Below are 7,500 nucleotides of genomic sequence, written 5' to 3' on the forward strand. Positions count from 1 at the left end.
CGGGTGCGCGAGCTCGCCGGCCGCTGGAAGTCGAATGAGGCGCCGCGACCACCCCCGCTTGGAGCTATTTCCGGCCTCCCGTTGGTGCCGGGCGGCGTGCGCGAGCTCGCCGGCCGCGATCTCCTCCGCGGTGCTTATAAACAGCAGCATGCGCACGGCCTCCCAGAATTTGAACACATTTCGTCAATAAATTTCGCATATTGAATTTTGAAGTTTAATATAATGCAACAATTGAGCTCGACTTATACAAAGGATATATCATAAAATCGTAAATTTCCGTCGAATTTTAGGGGGTCGACTTATACACCGAGTCGACCTGTACACCGGCAAATACGGTAAATACGATTAAATAAAATGATACGACTGGCATAAAAACAAATATAAACCACATAAAAATAAAAGTCACCATTACGTTGAATTATTGGGAGCACCGAGCTTGTTTCTCAGAAACGAGCCGGTCCCATCCAGGCGTAATCGGAGACAATGAAACCCGAAGTGGTTAAGGTTTGTCTTTTAATGCAGGATGCTTGGTCTCCATGTGCCGAAGCAGTTTTGAAGGCTTCATTGGCTCGCTCGCTAGTTTCAGGGGCGATTGTGTCTATAAAATGCAAAATGTTGGGTCACCTCACGGCTTACGGCCATACTACCCTGAGAACGCCCGATCTCGTCCGATCTCGGAAGCTAAGCAGGGTCGGGCCTCGTTAGTACTTGGATGGGAGACCGCCTGGGAATACCAGGTGCTGTAAGCTTTTTCTTTTTCTTATGTGCACTTCAATCGTTTAAGAAGCTATTTTTTACAACACCCATCACGAATGGCATCCGGAAACAGCAAGCCTAATTTAAACTCCGACATTGAAACTATAACACGAGTTTGAAAGCTATATTATGTGGTGACATCCACAGCATTGTAGTTAAATTTTTTACCGCTAGAGAGCAGACTATGTACAGTGAGCATGGCTCCCTGTGAACTCAAAGCAGCAGGCTTGAGTTGTAAAAGAACCCAACACAACACTTCCATGAAGTGTTTTTAAACTTTTCAAGGCATTTATTTTGATTCAGCAAAATGCAGGTCGCAACGGCAAATTCGTGCTACCGCATAAAAAGCTGTCAATAACTTTTCATGATAGCCATGTTTCCAGAAAACACCAAAAGCCTTGGAAGAAAGACTGTTTCGGCCCTGGTTGTAAAAAAAACAAAAAAAAAAACAAAAGTGAAGGGTGACCGTCCGGGAATACCAGGTGCTGAAAGCCTTTTTTTTTTTTTTTTTTTTCCCACGTCAATTGTGAAAGGAAACTTTTACCACAGCCATCAAGTCCCGCCGCTGCTTGGCATGGTTTCAGGGGCGATTGTGTCTATAAAATGAAAAATTCTGAGCGGTCTCACGGCTTACGGCCATACTACCCTGAGAGCGCCCGATCTCGTCCGATCTCGGAGGCTAAGCAGGGTCGGGCCTGGTTAGTACTTGGATGGGAGACCGCCTGGGAATACCAGTTACCGTAAGCTTTTTTTTTTTTTTTTTTTTCTTATGTGCACTTCAATCGTTTAAGCCAAGAACTTTTTACAGCACCCATCAAGAATGGCATTCGGAAACTGCAAGCCTAGTTTGAACTCCGACACTGAAACTACAACACGAGTTAAAAACCTCTATGTACAGTGAATAAAGAGCATGGCTCCCTGTGAACTCAAAGCAGCAGTCTTTACTTGTAAAAGAACCCAGCACAACACATTGCGCTTCCATGTAGTGTTTTTACCTTTTTCATGACATTTATTTTGATACAGCCAAATGCAGGTTTTGTGCACTTCACTTTTCCGTTGGGCATTCGCGTAGAACCCTATTCCAGTTACGGCCAGATTCTTTTAGACTAGTGGTCCCCAACCTTTCTTGCGCCACGGACCGGCTACGCGTCAGAAATATTTTTGCGGACCTGCCTTTATATATATAAATAAACAATAAATCTATATAAATAAATACTACATTTATAATAAGTATATATACCGTATTTGCCGGTGTATTGGTCGACCATTTTCGATCCAAAATCGACCGAAAAAAATCGACCTCGACTTATACACCGAGTCATAAAATTTAACTTCGTATTCATCGCTTCAAATGTGATGGTAACCAAGGCCGTTTCTCATGCATCTCATTGTGCGTTGCACTTAGAAAATTTGAACCGGGCGGCGTGCGCGAGTGCGCGGCCCGCTGGAAGTCGAATGAGGCGCCGCGACCACCTCCGCGGTGCTTATAAACCGCCGATCCGCTCGGCGGGGGCTATTTTCGGCCACTTGGCTCGTGCGCACGGCCTCCCGGATGTGCCGGGCGGGTGCGCGAGCTCGCCGCCCGCCGGAAGTCGAATGAGGCGCCGCGACCACCTCCGCGGTGCTTATAAACAGCCGATCCGCTCGGCGGGGGCTATTTTCGGCCACTTGGCTCGTGCGCACGGCCTCCCGGATGTGCCGGGCGGGTGCGCGAGCTCGCCGGCCGCTGGAAGTCGAATGAGGCGCCGCGACCACCTCCGCGGTGCTTATAAACAGCCGATCCGCTCGGCGGGGGCTATTTTCGGCCACTTGGCTCGTGCGCACGGCCTCCCGGATGTGCCGGGCGGGTGCGCGAGCTCGCCGGCCGCTGGAAGTCGAATGAGGCGCCGCGACCACCTCCGCGGTGCTTATAAACAGCCGATCCGCTCGGCGGGGGCTATTTTCGGCCACTTGGCTCGTGCGCACGGCCTCCCGGATGTGCCGGGCCGGTGCGCGAGCTCGCCGGCCGCTGGAAGTCGAATGAGGCGCCGCGACCACCTCCGCGGTGCTTATAAACAGCCGATCCGCTCGGCGGGGGCTATTTTCGGCCACTTGGCTCGTGCGCACGGCCTCCCGGATGTGCCGGGCGGGTGCGCGAGCGCGCCGGCCGCTTGAAGTCGAATGAGGCGCCGCGACCACCTCCGCGGTGCTTATAAACAGCCGATCCGCTCGGCGCGGGCTATTTTCGGCCACTTGGCTCGTGCGCACGGCCTCCCGGATGTGCCGGGCGGGTGCGCGAGCTCGCCGGCCGCTGGAAGTCGAATGAGGCGCCGCGACCACCTCCGCGGTGCTTATAAACAGCCGATCCGCTCGGCGGGGGCTATTTTTGGCCACTTGGCTCGTGCGCACGGCCTCCCGGATGTGCCGGGCGGGTGCGCGAGCTCGCCGGCCGCTGGAAGTCGAATGAGGCGCCGCGACCACCTCCGCGGTGCTTATAAACAGCCGATCCGCTCGGCGGGGGCTATTTTCGGCCACTTGGCTCGTGCGCACGGCCTCCCGGATGTGCCGGGCGGGTGCGCGGGCTCGCCGGCCGCTGGAAGTCGAATGAGGCGCCGCGACCACCTCCGCGGTGCTTATAAACAGCCGATCCGCTCGGCGGGGGCTATTTTCGTCCACTTGGCTCGTGCGCACGGCCTCCCGGATGTGCCGGACGGGTGCGCGAGCTCGCCGGCCGCTGGAAGTCGAATGAGGCGCCGCGACCACCCCCGCGGTGCTTATAAACAGCCGATCCGCTCGGCGGGGGCTATTTTCGGCCACTTGGCTCGTGCGCACGGCCTCCCAGATGTGCCAGGCGGGTGCGCGGGCTCGCCGGCCGCTGGAAGTCGAATGAGGCGCCGCGACCACCTCCGCGGTGCTTATAAACAGCCGATCCGCTCGGCGGGGGCTATTTTCGGCCACTTGGCTCGTGCGCACCGCCTCCCGGATGTGCCGGGCGGGTGCGCGAGCTCGCCGGCCGCTTGAAGTCGAATGAGGCGCCGCGACCACCTCCGCGGTGCTTATAAACAGCCGATCCGCTCGGCGCGGGATATTTTCGGCCACTTGGCTCGTGCGCACGGCCTCCCGGATGTGCCGGGCGGGTGCGCGAGCTCGCCGGCCGCTGGAAGTCGAATGAGGCGCCGCGACCACCTCCGCGGTGCTTATAAACAGCCGATCCGCTCGGCGCGGGCTATTTTCGGCCACTTGGCTCGTGCGCACGGCCTCCCGGATGTGCCGGGCGGGTGCGCGAGCTCGCCGGCCGCTGGAAGTCGAATGAGGCGCCGCGACCACCTCCGCGGTGCTTATAAACAGCCGATCCGCTCGGCGGGGGCTATTTTCGGCCACTTGGCTCGTGCGCACGGCCTCCCGGATGTGCCGGGCGGGTGCGCGAGCTCGCCGGCCGCTGGAAGTCGAATGAGGCGCCGCGACCACCTCCGCGGTGCTTATAAACAGCCGATCCGCTCGGCGGGGGCTATTTTCGGCCATTTGGCTCGTGCGCACGGCCTCCCGGATGTGCCGGGCGGGTGCGCGGGCTCGCCGGCCGCTGGAAGTCGAATGAGGCGCCGCGACCACCCCCGGGGTGCTTATAAACAGCCGATCCGCTCGGCGGGGGCTATTTTCGGCCACTTGGCTCGTGCGCACGGCCTCCCGGATGTGCCGGGCGGGTGCGCGAGCTCGCCGGCCGCTGGAAGTCGAATGAGGCGCCGCGACCACCTCCGCGGTGCTTATAAACAGCCGATCCGCTCGGCGGGGGCTATTTTCGGTCACTTGGCTCGTGCGCACGGCCTCCCGGATGTGCCGGGCGGGTGCGCGAGCTCGCCGGCCGCTGGAAGTCGAATGAGGCGCCGCGACCACCTCCGCGGTGCTTATAAACAGCCGATCCGCTCGGCGGGGGCTATTTTCGGCCACTTGGCTCGTGCGCACGGCCTCCCGGATGTGCCGGGCGGGTGCGCGAGCTCGCCGGCCGCTGGAAGTCGAATGAGGCGCCGCGACCACCTCCGCGGTGCTTATAAACAGCCGATCCGCTCGGCGGGGGCTATTTTCGGCCACTTGGCTCGTGCGCACGGCCTCCCGGATGTGCCGGGCCGGTGCGCGAGCTCGCCGGCCGCTGGAAGTCGAATGAGGCGCCGCGACCACCTCCGCGGTGCTTATAAACAGCCGATCCGCTCGGCGGGGGCTATTTTCGGCCACTTGGCTCGTGCGCACGGCCTCCCGGATGTGCCGGGCGGGTGCGCGAGCGCGCCGGCCGCTTGAAGTCGAATGAGGCGCCGCGACCACCTCCGCGGTGCTTATAAACAGCCGATCCGCTCGGCGCGGGCTGTTTTCGGCCACTTGGCTCGTGCGCACGGCCTCCCGGATGTGCCGGGTGGGTGCGCGAGCTCGCCGGCCGCTGGAAGTCGAATGAGGCGCCGCGACCACCTCCGCGGTGCTTATAAACAGCCGATCCGCTCGGCGGGGGCTATTTTCGTCCACTTGGCTCGTGCGCACGGCCTCCCGGATGTGCCGGGCGGGTGCGCGAGCTCGCCGGCCGCTGGAAGTCGAATGAGGCGCCGCGACCACCTCCGCGGTGCTTATAAAGAGCCGATCCGCTCGGCGGGGGCTATTTTCGGCCACTTGGCTCGTGCGCACGGCCTCCCGGATGTGCCGGGCGGGTGCGCGAGCTCGCCGGCAGCTGGAAGTCGAATGAGGCGCCGCGACCACCTCCGCGGTGCTTATAAACAGCCGATCCGCTCGGCGGGGGCTATTTTCGTCCACTTGGCTCGTGCGCACGGCCTCCCGGATGTGCCGGGAAGGTGCGCGAGCTCGCCGGCCGCTGGAAGTCGAATGAGGCGCCGCGACCACCTCCGCGGTGCTTATAAACAGCCGATCCGCTCGGCGGGGGCTATTTTCGGCCACTTGGCTCGTGCGCACGGCCTCCCGGATGTGCCGGGCGGGTGCGCGGGCTCGCCGGCCGCTGGAAGTCGAATGAGGCGCCGCGACCACCTCCGCGGTGCTTATAAACAGCCGATCCGCTCGGCGGGGGCTATTTTCGTCCACTTGGCTCGTGCGCACGGCCTCCCGGATGTGCCGGGCGGGTGCGCGAGCTCGCCGGCCGCTGGAAGTCGAATGAGGCGCCGCGACCACCCCCGGGGTGCTTATAAACAGCCGATCCGCTCGGCGGGGGCTATTTTCGGCCACTTGGCTCGTGCGCACGGCCTCCCGGATGTGCCAGGCGGGTGCGCGGGCTCGCCGGCAGCTGGAAGTCGAATGAGGCGCCGCGACCACCTCCGCGGTGCTTATAAACAGCCGATCCGCTCGGCGCGGGCTATTTTCGGCCACTTGGCTCGTGCGCACGGCCTCCCGGATGTGCCGGGCGGGTGCGCGAGCTCGCGGGCCGCTGGAAGTCGAATGAGGCGCCGCGACCACCTCCGCGGTGCTTATAAACAGCCGATCCGCTCGGCGGGGGCTATTTTCGGCCACTTGGCTCGTGTGCACGGCCTCCCGGATGTGCCGGGCGGGTGCGCGGGCTCGCCAGCCGCTGGAAGTCGAATGAGGCGCCGCGACCACCTCCGCGGTGCTTATAAACAGCCGATCCGCTCGGCGGGGGCTATTTTCGGCCACTTGGCTCGTGCGCACGGCCTCCCGGATGTGCCGGGCGGGTGCGCGAGCTCGCCGGCCGCTTGAAGTCGAATGAGGCGCCGCGACCACCTCCGCGGTGCTTATAAACCGCCGATCCGCTCGGCGGGGGCTATTTTCGGCCACTTGGCTCGTGCGCACGGCCTCCCGGATGTGCCGGGCGGGTGCGCGAGCTCGCCGCCCGCCGGAAGTCGAATGAGGCGCCGCGACCACCTCTGCGGTGCTTATAAACAGCCGATCCATTCGGCGGGGGCTATTTTCGGCCACTTGGCTCGTGCGCACGGCCTCCCGGATGTGCCGGGCGGGTGCGCGAGCTCGCCGGCCGCTGGAAGTCGAATGAGGCGCCGCGACCACCTCCGCGGTGCTTATAAACCGCCGATCCGCTCGGCGGGGGCTATTTTCGGCCACTTGGCTCGTGCGCACGGCCTCCCGGATGTGCCGGGCGGGTGCGCGAGCTCGCCGGCCGCTGGAAGTCGAATGAGGCGCCGCGACCACCTCCGCGGTGCTTATAAACAGCCGATCCGCTCGGCGGGGGCTATTTTCGGCCACTTGGCTCGTGCGCACGGCCTCCCGGATGTGCCGGGCGGGTGCGCGAGCTCGCCGGCCGCTGGAAGTCGAATGAGGCGCCGCGACCACCTCCGCGGTGCTTATAAACAGCCGATCCGCTCGGCGGGGGCTATTTTCGGCCACTTGGCTCGTGCGCACGGCCTCCCGGATGTGCCGGGCGGGTGCGCGAGCTCGCCGGCCGCTGGAAGTCGAATGAGGCGCCGCGACCACCTCCGCGGTGCTTATAAACAGCCGATCCGCTCGGCGGGGGCTATTTTCGGCCACTTGGCTCGTGCGCACGGCCTCCCGGATGTGCCGGGCGGGTGCGCGGGCTCGCCGGCCGCTGGAAGTCGAATGAGGCGCCGCGACCACCTCCGCGGTGCTTATAAACAGCCGATCCGCTCGGCGGGGGCTATTTTCGTCCACTTGGCTCGTGCGCACGGTCCCATCCAGGCGTAATCGGAGACAATGAAACCCGAAGTGGTTAAGGTTTGTCTTTTAATGCAGGATGCTTGGTCTCCATGTGCCGAAGCAGTTTTGAAGGCTTCATTGGCTCGCTCGCTAGTT

The 7,500-nt window shown here is 62.0% G+C and overlaps 2 non-coding genes across 2 annotated transcripts; both read left to right on the plus strand.

The window, feature by feature from the left end:
* The first annotated feature begins 630 nt into the window (after window positions 1-630).
* Window positions 631-749, plus strand: LOC125981457 (5S ribosomal RNA). The gene has a single exon (XR_007485962.1). It is a non-coding gene; the product is annotated as a 5S ribosomal RNA (ribosomal RNA).
* Window positions 750-1,384: 635 nt separating this feature from the next.
* Window positions 1,385-1,503, plus strand: LOC125981529 (5S ribosomal RNA). The gene has a single exon (XR_007486031.1). It is a non-coding gene; the product is annotated as a 5S ribosomal RNA (ribosomal RNA).
* Window positions 1,504-7,500: the final 5,997 nt, after the last annotated feature.

This window comes from Syngnathus scovelli, chromosome 14, assembly GCF_024217435.2.
Source record: "Syngnathus scovelli strain Florida chromosome 14, RoL_Ssco_1.2, whole genome shotgun sequence".
NCBI classification, from domain to species: domain Eukaryota; kingdom Metazoa; phylum Chordata; class Actinopteri; order Syngnathiformes; family Syngnathidae; genus Syngnathus; species Syngnathus scovelli.